The following is an 8304-nucleotide window of genomic DNA, read 5'->3' as shown; positions in this document are numbered from 1 at the left end:
TCCAACCTTTTAAAATCTTGACTGTACATGATTCTCTTTTAATAAAACTTTTGGTATATTGACTTACTGCAAAACTTCCAATCTTAAAATTTTCTAAGGTCTTCATGCAAGCAGAAGGGCTTGTTTTTCTCTCTCTGCCATATATACTCATATGCATACCACATTATTTCTGTAAAATGATAACAAAAGAAGTCCCTCTTCAAGTAACATGCAGACCTTGGAAGGATTATAGCAATTATAACTAAGTAATTAATTAAAACGGAAAAGAGTTTATGATGTGAAAAAGTACATAAAGCAGTGATTTTGTGTTAATGCTGATATTTATTTTATTATTTGTTTTCATCTTGGTTTTCATTCCCTTCAGAACAGGAGAGGGCATTTCATTATAGGGCTCTTCCCTTTTATAAATAAATGCAAAAGCAGTAAGTGGTAGGTTGTATCCGCCAGAGAGAGTAGACTTCTGCTCTATCCATGCAGTAGGTTATTCTGTTTACGTAATCTCCAGAGAGATCAGAACTTTGCTCAAGACCCTTACTTTCCAAGAAAGTAGTCTTATTCGGGATGAGTTCAGTTGTTCTCTGTTTGTGTGCTGTCCTGGTTTCAGCTGGGATAGAGTTGATTTTCTTCGTAGTAGCTAGTATGGGGCTATGGTTTGGATTTGTGCTGGAAACAGCAGTGATAATGCGGAGATGTGTTAGTTGTTGCTAAGTAGTGCTTACACTAGTCAAGGACTTGTGCAGCTTCCCATGCTCTGCCAGGTGCACAAGAAGCTGGGAGGAGACACAGCTGGGACAGCTGATCCCAACTGACCAAAGGAATATTCCATACCATATGACATCATGCTCAGTATATAAAGCTGGGGGAAGAAGAAGGAAGGGGGGGGGGAATGTTCGGAGTGAAGGCATTTGTCTTCCCAAGTAACTGTTACGCTTAATGGAACCCTGCTTTCCTGGAGATGGCCGAACACCTGCCTGCCCATGGGAAGCAGTGAATGAATTCCTTGCTTTGCTTTGCTTTGCTTTGCTTCCACGCGCAGCTTTTTCTTTCCCTATTAAACTGTCTTTATCTCAACCCATGAGTTTCCTTACTTTTACTCTTCCGATTCTCTCCCCCATCCCACTGTGGGGGGGAGAGAGCGAGTGGCTGCATAGTGCTTAGTTGCTGACTGGGGCTAAACCACAACATGTGCCTATATCACAAAGTCACCACCACTCTCTGACTTATTTAGCAGACTCAGAAAAGATGTCAGAAAGAATGAGTTAGATTAAACTGGCTTGGATTCAGCCGACCTGAATTTCACCAAAGTCCCTGTGTCTGTCACTGGCTGCCCATAGGTTTTTCTCTGTCCCAGTTGGCAACTAAACACCACGCAGCTGCTCGCTCACTCCCCCCACCCCTGTGGGATGGGGGAAAGAATCGGAAGAGCAAAAGCAAGATAACTCATGGGTTGAGATGAGAACAGTTTAATAATTAAAATAAAGTAATAATGGTAACGATAGTAATAATAACAATTGTGATAATAATAATAATGATAATATAATGTTGTGGTTTAGCCAGCAACTCAGCCCCACACAGCCACTCGCTCACTCCCCCACCGGCAGGATGGGGGAGAGAATCAGAAGGGTAAAAACGAGAAAGCTCGTGGGTTGAGATAAGAACAGTTTAATAATTAAAATAAAACAATAATAACAACAATAATAATGCAATGAAAAGGAAGATAACGAGAGAGAGAGAGAGATAGACATGGGGGGCGGGGGGGGCAAAACCCCACCCATCGACCCAATACCACCAATCCCTAAGCCACAACCACCTACCCCACCCTACGCCAACTCCCCCGGTTAATATAGTGGTCATGGCATCACATGGTATGGACTATCACATTGGCCAGTTTGGGTCAGCAGTCTTGGCTGTGGCCCCTCCCCTCCAGGCCTCTTGCCCATGTGGCAGAGCATGGGAAGTTGGAGAGATCCCTAACTACTATAGGCCCTACTTAGCGACACTTAGCCACTACTTAACAACAACTAAAGCATCAATGTGCCATCGGCACTTTACCAGCTACAGCGAAGAGAATTAACTCTATCCCAGCCAAAATCACAGAGAGAAATGAAGCCCGGAAAAAAAAAAAAAAGGAAAAAAAAACTACAAGCGATGCAACCACTCACCACCTGCTGACCAACGTTGCCGGTCCCCTAGCCGCAACCGCTGCCTGCCCCCGGCCACCTCCCCCCAATTAATATACTGGGCATGACGTCATATGATATGGAATATCCTTTTGGCCAGTTTGGATCCGCTCTCTTAGCTGTGCTCCCTCCCCTCCCGGCTTCTTGTGCACCTGGCAGAGCATGGGAAGCTGGAAAAGTCCTTGACTAGTATAAGCTCTACCCAGCAACAACCAAAACATCGGTGTGTTATCAACACCGTTTTCATACTAAGTCCAAAACACAGCACTATACTAGCTACAGTGAAGAAAACCAACTCTATCCCAGCTAAAATAATGACATAGGGAAAGTCAGAACCTGCTCTGCATACCAGGAATGGACTATTCTTGGGTGAGGGCACTCTTCACTCCTGTTCAAGATGTGCCACTTTGCTAAGAAATATTCAAGATTCAGTAGACCAGAGAGAACAAAAAATTTAGAAGGAACACCAGCAGATAAAATACCTATAGGTATTTTAACAAAAGAATCTCTATACTAGTGCTATCACACTTCTTCAGAAGATGAACAAATACCACAACAAATGCCGCTACCTTTTTGATTCAAGTCAGCCCAACTGAACAAAATTTGTCCTATCCAAACTATTTTGCAGGGCTAAGGCAAATGATACTGTTGATTAGCTTGTTGATTCTTACTGTATCCCCAAGAGTTAAGAGCACACCACATTGTAATTTATATGAAAGTTCATGAAAACTCTCCTGAGTAGCAGTGGTATAGCACTTGGCCTGGTTTTAGCTGGGATAGAGTTAAATTTCTTCGTAGTAGCTAGTATGGGGCTGTGTTTTGGATTTTTGCTGGAAACAGTGGTGACAATGCGGAGGTGTTTTAGTTGTTGCTAAGTAGCACTTACACTGGTCAAGGACTTTTTCAGCTCCCTGTGCTCTGCCGGGTGCACAAGAAACTGGGAGGGGACACAGCCAGGACAGCTGACCCAAACTGACCAACGGGATATTCCATACCATATGATGTCATGCTCAGTATATAAAGCTGGGGGAAGAAGGAGGAAGGGGGGGACGTTTGGAGTGATGGTGTTTGTCTTCCCAAGTCACCATTAGGCGTGATGGAGCCCTGCTTTCCTGGAGATGGCTAAACATCTGCCTGCCTATAGGAAGTAATGAATTAATTCCTTTTTTTGCTTTGCTTGTGCGCGCAGCTTTTTCTTTCCCTATTAAACTGTCTTTATCTCAACCCATGAGTTTCCTTACTTTTACTCTTCTGATTCTCTCCCCCGTCCCACTGTGGGGGGAGTGAGCAAGCGGCTGCGTGGTGCTTGGTTGCTGACTGGGGCTAAACCACGACACACTGCAAGGTAATTTGCACTCCTATATATAGCCTGTACTTAAATTCACTACTCTTCAGGAAACTAAATTATTATAGGAGACTTACTTTTGCCATGTTCTAGATGTGCTTCAGTTTCCATTGGTTTTAGCTTGTACCATAAAAGATCAGTAATTGAGTTATGCATATTTAAACGCGGTGTAACCGCCAGCCCGGTCAGTCGGCAACGATAAGTTCCGTGGCTGGGCGCTAGATCGGGGCGGACAAAGGGGTTTCCGGAGCCATGGAAGCCCGAGGAAGCGCAGAGCGGCCCGCCAGGTCCCCGCAGCTCTCGCGAGTGAGGCTGACGCGGCCTGGACGTTGCCACGAGCAACCGCTGGAGATTTAAAGGGCCCCTAGGGAGCGCGGCGACCACGGTGTGGCGCGGTAGTTTGCGCAGGCAGAGTGAGCAGGGAGGGTGCTGCATCCCGCTTGTAGGCCCACAGCCCAGGGAAGTTGTCTAGGTCTCTGCCAGGATGGTGGGCACTTGCCGCAGAGCTAAAACCAGTGTTCCCACGGTGAAAGCCCCAGAGAGGTCTGATGCATCCACTCAGATGGAACTGGTAAGGAAGGAGGCTTCAGTACAGGCGGTAGGTTGCAACAAGTGCCCTGACACTTCTCCTGTTGTGAAGGTCAGTACCTGCACAAGGTGTGCACAGGTTGATGACCTGTTGCACCAGGTGGCTGAGTTGCAGGAAACAGTTAGAAGGCTGCGTAGTATTAGTAGAACTGAGGCAGAGATAAATAGGTGGTTTCAGAACCACGCTTCTGTAGCAGACACCACTGAGAAGGAGGCACCTTGGACCCTGGTGACCCGCAAAAGCAGGGCTCTGCTTCAGCCCCCACCTTGCAGTATCACCACCACCAACAGATCTGAAGCTTTAGCGGCTGCAGACACCCACGAGCAAGGTCTGCAAGGTGCAACTGTACCAGCAGCACAGAGTGGATACAGTAAAAAGAAGAGACGAGTGCTCGTAGTGGGTGACTCTCTATTAAAAGGCACTGAGGCACCCATCTGCCGACCTGACAGGGAGTCACGAGAGGTTTTCTCCCTTCCAGGAGCTAAGATCCGAGACATCACTGAGAGGGTGCCACAACTTATCAGGAGCACTGATTACTATCCTCTGCTGCTCTTCCATGTGGGCACAAATGATGCTGCAATGCTAATGCCATCACATACAATGAGGGAATAAGACAGGACAACCAGAGCAGTGATAAAGTTGCCGTAGCGGACTCATGCGATGGCAACAAAGAGACCAACCACCTCAAGACTTTGCATGGCTATAGTGGGTCCTCATGCACCCCTCTGGGGAAACCTGTATGCTCAAGCACCTTTCTGAAATTCCTGTACACCAATGCACACAGCATGGGGAATAAACAGGAGGAACTAGAGGTCTGTGTGCAGTCGCAGGGCCATGATCTGATTGCAATCACAGAGACATGGTAGGATAGCTCGCATGACTGGAATGTGGTCATGGATGGCTACAGGCTTTTCAGGAAAGACAGACCAGCAAGGCGAGGTGGGGGAGTTGCTCTTTATGTGAGGGAGCAACTGGAATGCATCGAGTTCTGCCTAGGAGTGGAAGGAGAGCAAGTTGAGAGCTTGTGGGCAAAAATTAAAGGACAGCCAAATATGGGTGACACTGTTGTGGGCGTTTACTGCAGGCCACCTGATCAAGAAGAGGAAGTTGATGAAGCCTTCTACAGACAGCTGGAAGTAACCTCACAATCGCAGGCCCTGGTTCTCATGGGGGACTTCAACCACCCTGATATTTGCTGGAAAAGCAACATGGCAAGGCATGCACGATCCAGAAGGCTCCTGCAGAGCATCGGGGACAACTTTTTGATGGAAGTGGTGGAGGAACCAACGAGGTGAGATGTGCTGCTCGACCTTATCCTAACAAACAAGGAAGGGCTGGTTGAGGATGTGAGAGTTGGGGGTACCCTTGGCTGCAGTGACCATGACATGGTCGAGTTCAGGATACTGTGTGGTAGAAGCAGGGCAACAAGTCGGATTACAACCTTGGACTTCAAGAGGGCCAACTTTGGCCTCTTCAAAGACCTGCTTGGAGGAATCCCATGGGCTAGGGCTCTAGAAGGCAAGGGGGTCCAAGAGAGCTGGACGGTATTCAAGGACCACTTCCTCCGAGCTCAAGATCGGTGCATCTCTGGGAGGAAGAAGTCAGACAGAGGAGACCCGCATGGATGAGCAAGGAGCTTCTAGAGAAACTCAAATGGAAGAAGGAGTTTCGCAGTATGTGGAAAAAGGGACTGGCCACTTGGGAGGAATATAGGAATCTTGTCAGGGTATGCAGAGGTGCGACAAGGAAGGCCAAGGCCCACTTGGAACAAAATCTGGCGAGGGATGTCAAGGATAACAAGAAGGGTTTCTTTAAATACATCAGCAGTAAAAGGAAGACCGGGGATACAGTGGGCCCACTGCTGAACAAGGAAGGGGCCCTGGTGATGCAGGATGCAGAGAAGGCGGAGTTACTGAGTGCCTTCTTTGCTTTGGTCTTTACTGCTAAGGCATCCCAGCCCCCAGAGGAGAGAGAAAAAAACTGGAGAAAGGAGGACTTCCCCTTGGTTGAGGAGGATTGGGTCAGAGATCATTTAGGCAAACTGGATCCTTGCAAATCCATGGGCCCCGATGGGATGCACCCGTGAGTGCTGAGGGAGCTGGTGGATGTTCTTGCTGAACCACTCTCCATCATCTTTGAAAGGTCGTGGAGGACAGGAGAGATGCCCGAGGACTGGAGGAAAGCAAATGTCACTCCAATCTTCAAAAAGGGCAAGAAAGGAGGCCCTGGGAAACTATAGGTCACTCAGCCTCACCTCCATCCCCGGAAAGGTGATGGAGCAGTTCATCCTGGGAGTCATCTCCAGGCATGTAGAGGACAAGAAGGTTATCAGGAATAGTCAACATGAATTCACCAAGGGAAGATCATGCTTGACCAACCTGATAGCCTTCCATGATGGCGTGACTGGCTGGGTCGACGAAGGGAGAGCAGTGGATGTTGTCTATCTCGACTTCAGTAAGGCATTCGAGACTGTCTCCCATAACATCCTCATAGACAAGCTAAGGAAGTGTGGGTTGGATGAGTTGACAGTGAGATGGATAGAGAACCAGCTTAACAACACAACTCAGAGGGCCATGATCAACTGGGCAGAGTCTGGCTGGAAGCCCGTAACTAGCAGTGTTCCCCAGGGGTCTGTGCTGGCTCCAGTCCTGTTTAATATATTCATCAATGATCTGGACGAAGGGATAGAGTGTAACCTCAGCAAGTTCGCTGATGATCCCAAGATGGGAGGAGCGGCTGATACGCCGGAAGGCTGTGCTGCCATCCAGCGAGACTTGGACAGGCTGGAGAGCTGGGCCGAGGAGAACCTGATGACATTCAACAAAAGCAAGTGCAAGGTCCTGCACCTGGGGAGGAACAACCCCATGCACTAGTACAGGTTGGGGGCTGACCTACTGGAAAGCGGCTCTGTTGAGACAGACCTTGGAGTGCTGGTGGAGAGCAAGCTGGCCATGAGCCAGCAATGTGACCTTGTGGCCAAGAAAGCCAATGGTATCCTGGGGTGCATAAAAAGGAGTGTGGCCAGCAGGCCGAGGGAGGTTATCCTCCCCCTCTACTCCGCCCTAGTGAGACCACATTTGGAGTACTGTGTCCAGTTCTGGCCCCCCCAGTTCAAGAAGGGCATGGAACTGCTTGAGCAAGTCCAGCGGAGAGCTACGAAGATGATCAGGGGTCTGGAGCATCTCCCTTGTGAGGAAAGGCTGAGAGACCTGGGTTTGTTCAGCCTGGAGAAGAGAAGACTGAGGGGGGATTTCATCAATACCTATAAATATCTAAAGGGTGGGTGTCAGGGCGATGGGACTAAACTCTTTTCAGTAGTGCCCAATGACAGGACAAGGGGCAATGGGCACAAGTTGGAACACGGGAAGTTCCACCTAAACATGAGAAGAAAACTTCTTTACTGTGAGGGTGGCAGAGCAGCGGAACAGGCTGCCCAGAGAGGCTGTGAAGTCTCCTTCCCTGGAGACATTCAAAACCCGCCTGGACGCAGTCCTGTGCCCCCTGCTCTAGGTCTATCTGCTCAATCAGGGGGGTTGGACGAGATGGTCTCCAGAGGTCCCCTCCGACCCCTACCATTCTGTGATTCTGTGATTTAACAAAAATCTAAGATGAGTAATAGAATCAAAATCAGTGTGAGATCTCATTAATGCTTTCATGGAGTAAGAGTGGTGCTACAATTAAAAGTACTGAAGAGATTAAATATTTTGTTACATTTTAAATGAATAAAATATTGTTTAAATTAAGTACTCTCTTTGTAAGAGCTTGACGGGACATTTGCACCTGAAAGCAATGTAAGCATTCATTTTACTTCTGGAATTAGAAACCACTAGAAATTAGAGAAGGATGTGCATACATATGTATATAAATATATATATCATTATGTGAGAAATTCCTCTTAAAGAATGCGAATTGTATATGTATGTTGGGACGTATTTTGACTTGGCAAGAAGCATGCAATTGTGACAGCTATTAGAAAATGTGTGCATGTATGTTAAGGAAACATTTGTCTTTAAGAGATGTTAATTCACCCATATATCTCACAAATGAGTTCTAGTACATAAGACATTTATTAACTTTATATTAACTTGCATATGCATGAGATTTCGATAGCTAAAATGAATATGATAAAGCCCTACAGAACATCTGTGTTCAAGCTTTTTCTTAAAACATGCTTGATTTTTTTTGTCATC

This window comes from Phalacrocorax carbo (genome assembly GCF_963921805.1).
Source record: "Phalacrocorax carbo chromosome W unlocalized genomic scaffold, bPhaCar2.1 SUPER_W_unloc_17, whole genome shotgun sequence".
Lineage (NCBI taxonomy): Eukaryota > Metazoa > Chordata > Aves > Suliformes > Phalacrocoracidae > Phalacrocorax > Phalacrocorax carbo.
This window is presented reverse-complemented; position numbering follows the sequence as displayed.